Raw genomic sequence first — 14,183 nt, forward strand, 5'->3', positions numbered from 1 at the left:
TGCAAAATGCTCCAAAATAAGGCAGTATTAATATCTAACACAGTGTTTCTTTATCCTTACTTGAACTCCCGAGAAAACATACTCACAAAATTAGTTTGTGATTAAAAAAAAACTTTTTTTGGTTTTCTTTGAAAATAATAATTTAGTTTCTTTTGTGGCTTTATGTAAACCAATGGTTTAAATTACTGGAGTCAGAATCACCTGGAGGGATTGTTACAACACAGATTACTGGGCCTCACCCAAGCATTATTTAAAAAATTTAACTTTTTTCATTTTCCCATTGTATTGAGGTGTAATTGACAAAAATTCTATGTAAGGAAGGTGTACAACAGGATGGCTTCATATCAGGGCACACTGTGAAATGATCACCACAATCAAGCTAATTAGCATTCAGGACCTCACATAATTGCATTTTTTTCTCTCTTTTATCCATCTATCTCCCTCCCCTCAGGCAACCACCTGTTTGCTCTCTGTATCTACGAGTGGCCTTCTCTTCTGGTGTGTTTGTTCCTTTGTTTTATTTTCTTTTAGATTCCACGGAACTTTTTATTCAGTCATGGGGTCTGAGAGCTGGCATTTCTAACAGATGCCCAGAGGATGCAGATATTGGTAGTCCAGAGATCCCACTTAAGGTCCACTGACCTAAACAATGTGTGATCATAACAGCCCTGCTTTCTTTAATAGTGACTCTTAGAAGATCTAAAAGCCATTTTAAAAGAATTGTTAATTTTTTATTAATCACACTAAACTGGCATTAATATCATTGTTATTTTTCTTTGATATCCAAGATAATGTTGACTATGTTTATGCTGGGAAGACTACTACTGAAAACTCAAGTCATTCATTTTTCTTTTTCTTTTTTTTTTTTTTTGTAGGACTGCACCCACAGCATATGGAGGTTCCCAGGCTGGGGGTCGAATTGGAGCTGTAGCCACCAGCTTACGCTACAGCCACAGCAACGCCAGATCTGAGTTGCATCTGTAATCTACACTACAGCTCACAGCAATGCTGGATCCTTAACCCACGGAGAAAGGCAGGGATTAAACCTGCATCTTTATGCATATTAGTCAGATTTGTTTCCTCTGAGCCATGACAGGAACTCCAAGTCATTCATTTTCTAAATTAAACAATGGTTGTCTGCTTGTGCTCTTACAGATTAATTACTGTTTCCAGGATTTTACTACACATAAATTCTTTTTCATCAGAAGTGGTAAGAGCCACTTCTGCCTCTAATGCCTTTACTTTATATTGGTTATTGTCAACTTTTTTTTTTCTTTTCTATAAGGGAGTCTTTGCCACATAGATTTTTTTTTAAATCTCTTTATTACAGTAAACCCAGGTGACTCTAGTTTTAACATATAATATGGAAAAGTCTTAGAAAAACAGGTCCAAACCTTTCATATTCACTTTGGCAGAGGTGGGTCATGTTGAGTCTATTGTCAATATCAAACTTTTTATACCAGAACTTATTAATGTCCTAGACAAAGAGATCTGCAGAAAGAAGATGGGGACCTAGGGAGAAAGGATGTGACAGAAACATTCAGCTCTTAGCATCACATCAAAATGTTGCAGTGGATATTGCTATTGGCTTGCTAGTGCAGTTTTATCCTTTAATCTCCCTCTGATTATGTACTTTTCTTTGAGGTTCTTTCTCTATTGATTCTTTTTAGAGCCAGAGATGGAGGAAAGTAAGTAATAATTTTGGTGCCCATTATTTTCTAACTGATAGTAATTAATTCTAATTCTAATTCTCATGATACTTCATTGCAGATGCAAAATTCTAGTTACTAACTATGATTTCAATGATCATTTCGAAAACTATTCATGCATTAGAGACATGTACTAACTTTTTCTTTAAGATTTCTACTTAAACACACACACACAGATACCATACACAGGGTTTTCAATTTTCCAAAAAAATAGGAAAGGATTTGTAGCAGGCAAGTAAAGGGATATGGTTAATGTAAAAACATATGCTAATAATACACTGGGCTTAACTTTTATTTAACAACCTCTTGGAAACATAGATGTGACATCTGTTTTTAGATTTTCAAACTGATTTTTATTTTTACCCTACTTATATACATTTTATATATAAGTATACACATACAATGTGTGTGTGTGTGTGCGTGTGTGCGTGTGTGTGTGTGTGTGTATCCCCAAGGGGTGGAGATAATAGAAATAATATAGATAGAGCATTATGTAGGACAAAGGGATGGGTATGGAAGTTATAAAAACAAAATAAACAAGACCAAAAAATGGCAGAAGCATTGCAGGTGTGTTCTTTTCCTTATTCTCTCCTGAAAAGGTTATCAAATAGGACTAATTCTAGAGAAGGATACATGCACAGAATATATCTTAGTCCCCTCAGTCTCACTCTCCTACTTTCATCTGAGATCCTATCCTACCCAGTCTATCAACAATTGTAGGAAAAAGCCCTGCTATAATTTACCAGAGGGTGAAAGAATCAGCTGGCCTTAAGATTGCAAATAATTTTTCCAAAAATCTTTTAATTGCATCTTTACCACTACCAGGACTGGGAAGTGGTAAGAGCCACCTTTGCCTCTAAATGCTTTCATTTTATATTGGTTATTGTCAACTGTTTTTCAACACATAAATGAGCAGGAGAGGAGAATGGTAATTATACACACAGAGGGAGGGAGGGAGGGAGAGGGAGAGGGAGGGGGAGGGAGAGAGAGAGAGAGAGAGTGTGTGTGTGTGTGTGTGTGTGTGTGTGTGTGGTGGGGGGTGATCCCATTGAGAGGAAATATAGAAAGGATTGCTTGTGAGAGAACCTCAGGCTCACAGTAAGCTCCATGCTGAAAACAGAATCTTTTTTTTTTTTTTTAAATCAGTGATGTATTGATGTTCACATTACTGATACCTAACTTGAATATTCCCCCTTGTTCATACAATGGTTTATTTCCTTAATCTTTTTGAATTTTTTTTCCCTCCATTAGACCATAACACTGGATTTCTTTTCTTCTGAAAAATCATCAAATCCAGTATTATACTACAAGGTCTAGGTACAAATTTTGACCAACTGAATTATGAATCTTGCTTTACCCACCTTCCAGTTTTTCAGACATCTAAGCAGATGGAGAAGTTATTCAAAATTTGGAAGTTAATATTAAAACTTAAAATACAGTGATGGTTTTTAGGTTAAATATTTCTCAGACAAAGTGGGAAGTCATTTTTATCCAATGCATGACTTGATAAAGTATTCTCTAGTAAGGAATTTTCTTATGAATGACTAAAAGAGATTTGGACTTTGATAGCCCTTCATAAATCTGCTCTCTAAACACAGGATTCTATTTTTCAAAACTAAGCTAAGAAAATAAAATCTGCCACATAGAAAGATGCTGATTATAGCTGCACATATGTAAAATTCTGAAATATTGCTCACTGAGGTTTGAATACCTAACACTTTAGTTACCTTTTCTTTTTCTGTTTTATGCATTGTGGTGAAGAAGCATGCTTTGAATGGCTAAGAAAAACTAGGGTTATGATTTTACCATCCAAGAGCCAAGATGAGGTCAAAACTTTGAACTAACCTACCCTGCAGTTGCCTACTTCAAGGTGACACCAGCACATCCCTGGTTTGGGTAGCAAGAAAAGTTCCCAGCAAAGTGAAGATATTTTAAAACCCAATTTAATCCTCTACTTCACTCTCATGTGTCCTGGTTCTACAGGTTTGCGAATCGACCTGGCGGCGATTCCTGTTTCCCTTTTATCTATGCTGTTTCTGATGCAAAATCCTCCACAACCTGAAGTAACATAACGGAGACTTCCTTGCAAACATAACATTGACAGTGTTCATTGATCTTGTTGCCAGTGGTTACTGTGAAAAAGGTGTCAGTACCTCAGTTCATATTTTTACTCACCATGGTGGAATATACTATTTGCTTAGTGTATCAAGGACAAATCCAGACCTTAAAAAAAAAATTCTAGTTATGTATACATTTTAAATGGTGCTCATGTTAAAAAAAGAATTACTGATCAGAACACTGGGTCAGTCCTATGAGTATTCTCCTAGGTGTCTACACGAACTCTACACAGCTTGACTGAAATATCTTAGCATCAAAGATTAATTGTTTTCACTATGATATGGTAGATTATTGCAAGTAAGCAACTAACAAACCACAAAGAAATGTAAAGACCATTGATGTTGAAGAGGAAAGATGAAACTGGGTTGTTGCTGCATGGAGCATGTATGCCTGGAGAGCCTGGCTGAACAACTCTAACTATGAGGTCCCATTCTCAGCACTGCAGCTCATTAATGCAAGTCTGTCGAACTCCTGAGGAGGGTAAGGGGCCTCTGTATGTGTTCTTCAGGTCAGAGGGGAGTAAAGGTCTTTGGATTTAGATTCATACCTTGAGTCTTTTCATCTAATGAAAAAAAGTTAAGAGCATGGGCTTTTGGCTTCTGCTTGAATGGGTCCACCAGCTCTGCCATGTGGTGACAGTGTGACTTTGAAACTGGGACGCTGTTTCTATATCCACAAACATGGAGCCAGGAAAGGAGCCTACTTCATAGATTTAAAAAGGGATTAAGAGAAGTAAATATAAATGTAAAGTGTCTGACACATAGTAAGCACAGACTAAATGGCAATTTACAGTATTATGAGGGAAAGATTATCCATACATCTATATCTGTCTGTCTATCATCTATTTATCTCCTATACATCTATTATTTATCATCTATCATCTACTTAGTATCTATCTTCTATTTTTCATCTATTATCAATTTATCCATTATTTATCTACTTATTATCTATCATCAATCTATTCATCTATCATCTAGATGGCTAGCTATCTTCTGTCACTCTCATCTATTATCTATCACCTATTTGTCCATCTACTATCATCTATTTATCATATATCTACTTTTTGTTACAAAAGGCATTCAATGTAGATAAAGACATTCCACCAAAAAAAAAAAAAATCTGTCTTTCTTAGACTGCTCAGGAATTTCAAGCAGCCACCTGAAATTGATGCTACCTGTTCTGTACTTTGCCTGGAAACTGATCTACTCATGACTTAATGTAAAAGCCATTCAGGAATAGGAACAGGTCTTCTCGAACTGTAGTTTTCTCCTCAGTGGAGTGGAGTATGTTTATGGAGCACCATCATCTGGATTTGTAAGATATCAAATTGGCTCCTTAGGTCTGCACTTGTCATTATCATTTTGGGGAGGGCTGATATGCTATATGATACCAAGAGGAGGAAGTAAAGTCAGAAAATACCAAAGAAGCCACATTAAAGTGTAGCTTAGGAAAGAGATTACAAGCCCAGGAAACCTTGAAGCTAGTGAAAGCTGGACAGACGACTCATGATTAACTGCAATTCCACTCAGGCAGCGTGCAATTGTATTCAGATGGAGGACTTTAGATACTGAGTGAGGACATAAAATACTAAAAGAAGAAGCAAAACTGTAAAAGAGCTTTGGTGGTTGTGAGGAACTCTGTTATTTTTGAGCGTTTTTCCATGGTTTGCATATTATTAGCAACCTGAGATGAGTGGATTTGCCTCAGAGCCAATAAATCACCACAGAGGGAGCTGTGATAGTCACTGTCAATGCTCGTGTTCCACACTAAAATGTCTTTTTGTGCTAACTTTTTCTTCTTCCTCTGCACTCCACTGACCATCAATCACAAAAGCAGCTTGGCCATTTCTCTCTGTCTTGCCTCAGTGAACTCCGACTTTCCTTGACCTTTAACCCCTAACTGGAATGCACACGGCCTGGACGCCTCTGTGGGCCCCTATTCACCTCTCCCAAGGAGCCTCCCTTCCTGGCACTGAGCTGCAAGGCAATATTTTCCATCTGTTGAATGAAGAGCATGACCCGGGCAGTTGGATATGGTTTGGGAGCCCACGGCAAGCCGATGATGCACAGCTCACTTTTATTCCACAAGCCCCTGAGAGATAAGAGGCCTTCCTGCTAGGCTGAACACAGCGCCTGGCATTCAGAAATACATGCTCCTTCCTGAATCACTCAATATGTTTTATATTCAAGCCAGAAACAGTTCGGGTTGTAATAATCTAAGGATGAATCTAATCGGAAGTTATCTTGAAATGTGTGAGTAAGCTTCTCTTTCATACACCAGCTGTGTTCTTTCCGTTGAATGTTTATTGGATGGGGGTCAGCCGGTGTTTATTATGTAGCAGTGGGGAAATTTAGTCTGCTCCAGAAGGGCCTAAGAGGCTTTTCCACGGAGAAGAGAGGAAGAATGGTTCATCACGAGTTCAGATAAATTTGGGGGCCTCTGATAAAATCGCATCCTCAGATTAGGGAATATTTTTTTTTATAAAGCATTTTTAAAAATGTTTCGTCCATGACTGCTAGTTCTCATTACCAGAATATTTGAGACAAAATTGTTAAAATAACTTTGATAAGGCTAAAAAATAATTTTCACAAGCATATAAAAAGGTATTACAGGATTGTGATAAATGTTTATATATAATCTTAATTTAAATTTTGAGGAGAAAAATAAGTTGTTAGTTATTCTTGATAGGATCATTAGCTTTAAAAATCAAAATGGGAAGAAAAAAATCTTGGTAAAGGAAAAAAAAATGTTATGTAATAATATTTACTTGTTCAAAACATGTCAATTGCTCCTCAAGAATTGAATTATAGGTCCTGGCATGGTTTTCAAGACTCTTCATGACTACACCCAAATTCACTGCAGTCCAACAGCACCACTTGCCCATATAAAAACATCCAAATATTCTGACATGTTTTCTTTGCCTGAAATTCCCTTTTCCATCAATTTTGCATATTAAAATCTAACCTACAGAGGACAGCCTTATTAAATCATCTTTCTAAATCGTCTTTATTTAATATTCTTCCTCCTGGAAATAATCACATTTTAACTATTTTGTTCTCTGAAGGGCTTTCATGTTTCCTCTTCTGTTTGCAACCACATGATAGCTATCTTTTATTGTACATGCACTGCCTTTAGATGTGCTAGGTGTAATACATGTGTTACCTCATTTTATCTCTGCAGTAATTTTTTGAGGTTAACATTATTATCTTCATTTTACAAATAGGGAAACAGAGTACAAGACAGGCTGAGACACTTGCTCAAGGTCAACTGATGTTATATGGTCAAGGTGGAATTTAAACCTTGAATGTGCCTGATTTAAAAGCTCAATTTAGGGGGTGGGAAAGAAGGCCTAAACAGACATTTCTCCAAGGATGATACACAGAATGGCCATTAGGTACATGAAAAGATACCCAGCATTGCTAATTATTAGAGAAATGTAAATCAAAACTGCAATGAGGTACCAGTCAGAATGGCCATCATTAAAAAAGTCTACAAATAAATGCTGGAGAGGATGAGCAGAGGGAACCCTCCTACACTGGTGGCAGAAATGTAAATTGGTACAGCCACTATGGAAAACAGTATGGAAATTCCTTAAAAAAATAAAAGTAGAGTTGCCATATGATCCAGGATTCCCACTCTTGGGAATGAATGGATAAAGAAGATGTGCTATATTTATATAATGGAATATTACTTAACCATAAAAAAGAATGAAACAATGCCATTTGCAGCAACATGTACAGAACTAGAGATTCTCATGCTAAGTGAAGTAAGTCAGAGAAAGACAAATGCCATATGATATATCACATATGGAATCTAAAATATGACATGAATGAACTTATTTATGAAACAGAAATAGGCTCACAGACATAGAATTCAAACTTATGGTTATCAAAGGGGAAGGCAGTGTGTGAGGGATAAGTTAGGAGTTTGGGGTTAGCAGGTACAAACTACTATATATAAAATAGATCAGCAAGAAAGTCCTACTCGATAGCACAGGGAACTATACTCAGTATCCTGTGATAAACCATAATGGAAAAGAATATGAAACAGAATTTGTATATATATGTATAACTGAGTCACTTTGCTGTACACCAGAAATGAACACAACACTGTAAATCAACTATATATCAATTAAAAATTTTTTTAAATTAAAAAGCCTAACTTTCATTTTCTCTGTTCTGGTTTTGAAGGCATTTCTGTGGACAAGCACTGACTATAGGGCCTTATCTTAATCTCTTTAGACTCCAAAGCATCTAGTTTGGTACTGATATTGCCCATGAATTTTATTGGACTAAATCAAATTCATAAAAACTTCGTCAAGTTTATTGAAAAAGAAATATAAAACTGCCCTTGGTTTTGTTTAGATATTTGTCTCAGATTCCACAATTGTTCCATATGAAGTAGTTCCAATATATACACACAAAGTACTAGGGCATGTAAGGTTTATGTGAGCATGTATAAATGTGTGGTATAATTATCCACCAATTTTCAGATAAAAGATGGTTTATTTTTTTAATACCTGTCACTCCTGGTTTCTCTCATTTACTGAATTTTTCATGATAATTTTGAGTGTTAAAAAGAAACTAGAATTCTCTGGTGCAGCAGGTTAAAGATCTGGTATTGTCACTGCTGTGGATCAGAGGTTGCTTCTGTGGCAGGTTCGACCCCTGGCCCTAGAACTTCCACATGCCATAAGTGCAGCCAAAAAAAAAAAAAAAAAAAAAAAGAAAGAATTTGAATTTTCATTTGTTAAATGACCTTTATTCTGTTACTATTTGGTTAGTGAAAGTCTTTTGCTTATTATTTTTTCACCCTTAAATTATTTTATAGAATTTAGATTTATTTGCAACAAGTACTGAGCCATGTTCCTTGTAAATGAATAAGACTAAGATCTTTGACAGCCTAAATGTTGTGAGGAAGAATGCTGGGGGAAAGCAAGGAGGGACAATGTCAACCTTTGAACCAAAGAAATGTCACCAAATGTTCTGTTTTCAAGGTCTATGTCAGAACGTGTTGCCTGCCAGGCCATAAACAATTATAGGTATGGTTACATAGACACTTAATACATTCATCTATCATTTTAACGTTTGATTAACAAAAGGCAGCTTTGCCAATTTCAGTGTAACAGAATGTGTGTGTTTGTGTGTATGTGTGTGAGAGAGAGAAAGAGAGAGAGAAAAGGAAAGGTATTGAATTAATTGTAGAAAAATTCACAACATTTTGGTCCCTATCCACTTTTAACTGTCACAAAACTTGGCCATCAAAGTTTAGTATCCTTCCAAGTATAAATTTTGGACAGTGTCGCTTTGTACCCAAATCCTTATGTATAAGATGTAGGTTGCCATTAAAAAGCCCATAGCCTATTACGTGTATATATGTAATTATTGAAAGAGATAAAATGTTACCCCTGGTTCCAATCTTCCTCACTTCCAATCTATCCTTTATTTTCAGTTAGAGGAATTTTTCTAAAATATAAATAGGAATATGACATATTCTTGGGTCAAGCCCTTCGTGCACTCCATGACTCCCATGATAAAGTTCAAATTTGTTGATTTACCCCCCAAATTGTTTCTGACATGGTTCTGCCCTACATTTCTCGCCTTAACATCACCACAAGTACCTAAAATATCAAGATATACATCTTTTTATTTCCTGAATTAACCATGTTATTTGAGAGAATCTGGAAATATTTAATGAGGGAACCAGGACTCTTGGAGAAGAGACGGACATTGACAAGTAGAGGAAAAGGGTGTAAACACGCCGAGCATGAGGTGTTATAGGCTAGGACAAAGGCTGAGAGCAGGAGAGGCATGGGTTGCCAGGTGAAGGGGAAGAGCTTATAAGGGGTGTAAATGCTATTGGGAACCGGAATCTCGGTGACGGGTGGGGGTTGCTGGTTCTTAACTCTCAGATGGTTCCAAGATCCTTAGAGTTGGGAAGGGTCTCAGAAATTGAAGGGAGGAGTTCCTGCCATGGCACAGTGGAAACGAATCCGACTAGGAACCATGAGGTTGCGGGGTCCATCCTTGGCCTCACTCCTTGGGTTACAGATCCAGCATTGCTGCGAGCTGTGGTGTAGGTCGCAGATGTGGCCTGGGTCCCACATTGCTGTGGTTCTGCTGTAGGCTGGCGGCTGTAGCTCTGATTGGAACCCTAGCCTGGGAACCTCCATATGCTGTGGGTACGGCCCTAAAAAGCAAAAAAAAAAAACCAAAGAAAGTGAAGAGAGGAGATGAAGAAGAGGAAGAAAAGGGAGAAAGAAAAAAAGAAGGAAAAACTAAGCTTAGTCCTCTAACAGAACTCATCTTTACAATTTTGTTCTACGTTGATTATATTTCAGCAAAAATACTTTTCTGTTAACAATGAATCTACCGAACTTTATGATACTCTTGGCTACCGGCTTATTTCCTGGAACACGTGCAAATCGGTTCACATTCAAGACTGTGAAATCATCATCATTTCACATGGAATACTCAACAGTTAATAAATGGAGTCCTAGATATCTGTACCCTTAATTCTTATGGTTAAAGCATGTATTATAGCAACAGACGATCACCAACTGGTATCCTTATTTTTAATTGCTGAATAGTGATTGAGGTCATGGCTTTCTTTTCCTTTCCAGTAATTATTTATACTGTTGATAGGACATAGTAGAAATGAATACTATGTTTTAAAACACAGTGATGTATTTCTTTCCCAAATGTCAACTTAAAACATTACATAGCGTTTAAAACGTCCCCCTTACATTTACAAAGAGCCTTGAGAGGAACTGGGAAGGAAAGCTGATTCTCATTACTCTTTTGAAGTTGAGACTGAAAACAAAAGATAAGAGTAGGAAATTACTTATATCCGAGCCAGTTTCCTATCGTCATTAATGAAGTTATCTTTATCTCTCTGAGTTGTTTATTGTTCTGATTTAATATGAAAGTTGATGTTTCTTAAAGACACTGTTTTCTTTTGAGGTTAGTAAAAAGTAGATAATAAACTATCCATAAACCACAAAAATGAACCTATAAATCTACTGTGCAGTTTTATTATGCTTCGGATTTTTTTTATATTCTCATGTATTGATAATGAATTACATGCTTATGTTTAAATACTTTCTTCTAGGCTTTGAAATTTAGAGTATAAAAGATAATTTTTACTATTTTTGATTTGAAGTGAATCTATGTTATAGATTTTATTGATTTATTAAATGCGGAGTTTCCATCATGGCGCAGTGGTTAACGAATCCGACTAGGAACCATGAGGTTTTGGGTTCGGTCCCTGCCCTTGCTCAGTGGGTTAACGATCCGGCATTGCCGTGAGCTGTGGTGTAGGTTGCAGACGTGGCTCGGATCCCGCATTGCTGTGGCTCTGGTGTAGGCCGGTGGCTACAGCTCCGATTCGACTCCTAGCCTGGGAACCTCCATATGCCGCAGGAGCGGCCCTAGAAATAGCAAAAAGACGAAAAAAAAAAAAAAAAAGATTTATTAAATGTATCAATTTCCTAAAAATCTATTTTAGTGAAATTTATTGAAAAACCTCATTTTTATTATTAACTTCCTTATTTAGATTGTATTTACAAAATGCTTCCCTGTAAAATGTAAGTTAAGTGTTCCTATACAGAAACAAAAGTGGAGCTATAACCCTCCCCTCACCTTTTTTCTTAGCAGCTTTCAAGGTAGTTGGGCTTATAAGACTCTTCATAGATGTTTGCTATTTTTCAGAGTTCCCATTATGGCTCAGAGAGTTACTAAACCAACTAGTATCCATGAGGATGTGAGTTTGATCCCTGGCCTCAATCAGTTGGTTAAGGACCCAGTGTTGCCACAAGCTGCAGCGGAGACTGCACATGTGGCTCAAAACCCGCGTTGCTGTGGCTGTGGTGTAAGCCAGCAGCTGCATCTCCAATTTGATCCCTAGCCTGGGGAACTTCCATAGGCCATAGGTGTGGCCCTAAAAAGAAAAAGCCAAAAAAAGAAAAAGAATGTTTGCTATTTTTCATTGTGTCTTTTAGAGCCACCATACAGCCATAATTACTATATCCACAGCTTGATTTGGTGCTACATTTCTTCATTCTAATGTAGCAAGCTCAGCTGCACTCATTGGATTGGGAAGAAATAACTGAGTACAAATGACAACATATTGTGCTTTTAAATTTAAAAGATTATCACCTATCCCATAAGCCAAACAAAATAATACCTCAGCAGGAAGAGCTTTCAACTTATCTTGTCATATAGCATGTGCTTTTTTTGGCTCTGTTCTTTTTTTGTAGTATGTATTTGTATATTTTATGTTTCTGAAAATCAGTTGCAGAGAATCTGACCCTTGTTTCCAAATTTTGTGTCCCATCTGCCACTTTATTTCTCATTTAAGATACATCCAATGTCTCCAGGGAAATGGCATGGAAAGCCCAGAGGACCTTTTTTTTTTAATCTTAATTTTTTTGTCTTTTTAGGGCACCCACAGCATATGGAGGTTCCCAGGCTAGAAGTCAAATCAGAGCTGTAGCCACTGGCCTCCACCACAGCCACAGCAACATGGGATCCAAGCCACATCTGTGACCTACACCACAGCTGACGGCCATGCCAGATCCTTAACCCACTAAGTGAGGTCAGGGATTGAACCCGCATCCTCATGGATACTAGTCAGGTTTGTTAACCACTGAGCCATGATGGGAACGTCTCCCAGAGGCCTTTTGATCAACTCCTTATTGAGCATTTTAAGCAGAAAATTTCTCCTGTAGTAGAGAGCACTAAAAAGACATTTTCACCCTGCAATTAGAATTTATGTTTAACATATATTACAGTGCCTGTAGGGTATAAATGTACAGCTATCCCTTCTGTTGTATTACTTCATTGTCATCTGCTATGTGCAATAATTAGTTACAGAAAAAGTATAATCCTTTAGAGCAAATTTTTCTTGGCATTTTAGATATTAAACAGAGCAAAACTTTAACTTTTATATCTTCATTTTGTAATAATATATGCATATAATGCAGTCAATAATTCAAATAGTTAATATTACCTTTTAAAAACAGCAGTTAATGTATAGCATTGAAGTCACAAGATATTCATGAAACTCAGAGGGTGAATCTTTCAGTTGTGCAAAATGTTTGACTGTGTCTTTAGAAGTACTACCCTCATAAATCTAACCAGAAGAGTTACTGTTGCATATTGGATTATCGACTAACAAGTGATAGAACATAAATCTAAAATAAAAGCAGCTTTCCTAAATCAGGCATCCATGGGTTTAGTACTATGCTAGCTCTGAGAAACATGAAAAGCTGCAATCTCATTGAGAAGTCTAGTTTTGCCCAGAGCAAACAGGCACAGAATAATACCTGAGAGTAAATCATCAGACTCGGCTTGCCAGTTCTAAAAATTTTGTGGAAAGAAGACGATGAAAACTGATACTTACAAGATTAATCAGTTATCTAAGATTATAAATTCAAACAGCACTTTGCATATTGTGTAGAGTGTTTCTGGGTGACTTCATAGAAGTGGTAATGCTGATACAGCACTTTAAAGGACAGGAGTGGTGTGCTAATTAATCTAAATTAACTTTAACATAAATAAGGTTAATTCCTTCTCATTTACATATCCTCCTTTGAGTGTCATCCAAGGCAACAAATGGACTATATTTTTTTCATGTTTTTAGTATTACTGATCTTAGAGAAACAAAATAATCATTATTACTTTTCATTCAGTTTCTATATAATATATAGCTATCCTTTGCAAACTATATAATCTCTTTTTTTCATGTCTTTCATGAATTTTTTTCATCTCTTTTTCACTTGAAGACTAGTCTTTGTTTTATAATTGCTTATGCACAGACTTCTGTTAAGGCAGAGCTAGGATAGGACAAATAGGCTATTATTGAGCATTCACCATGTACATCACATATAAGCATCTCAATTTCCCCCTTGCCACTGCAACACTATGACAAGAGACCTCCAAGAGCGACAAGGACAGAAAGGCTTCTATTAGCAAAAATCAGACTCTACTAGCCTCTGTGACTGCTGGCACCAGCACTGACATATGCTTCTTTCCTATAGAAGAAATACAGATGACATTGTAGTAGGTCCCTGAGGTCAGAGAAGACTTATAGATGTGTTCAGATACACTCCTTCCCCTGTCTTGGGTCAGGTGTTAAGCAGGACCAGGAGGCAGCATAACACATCCGACATCCAAGGCCACATCAGACAACCAACCATCAGGCACTAGTAAGATTTTCTGTTTGTCTATAGGCAGAGCAGTTACTCTGCTGTTACTTGGCTTTTGAGACGGCACTGATGATTAGAAAGGAATTATACTGAGTTTTATTTCTGCCTCTGAAAAGGGCTAGCAGCTATCTCACATTATGTCATTCAAT

General features: G+C 36.9%; 2 protein-coding genes across 3 annotated transcripts in view; one reads left to right on the forward strand and one right to left on the reverse strand.

Moving 5' to 3' along the window:
* LOC106505319 (uncharacterized) overlaps nt 1–14,183 on the forward strand; it is a 354,150-nt gene that overhangs the window by 295,855 nt on the left and 44,112 nt on the right. The window lies entirely within an intron of this gene.
* The window catches only part of LOC110255835 (uncharacterized), a 1,104,139-nt gene that overhangs the window by 132,969 nt on the left and 956,987 nt on the right, over nt 1–14,183 (reverse strand). The gene's annotated exons all lie outside the window — the stretch shown is intronic.

This window comes from Sus scrofa, chromosome 11, assembly GCF_054392235.1.
Source record: "Sus scrofa isolate SSC_HxYL_T2T_F1_AM1 chromosome 11, Sscrofa_HxYL_maternal_Yorkshire_Landrace_v2.0, whole genome shotgun sequence".
NCBI lineage: Eukaryota > Metazoa > Chordata > Mammalia > Artiodactyla > Suidae > Sus > Sus scrofa.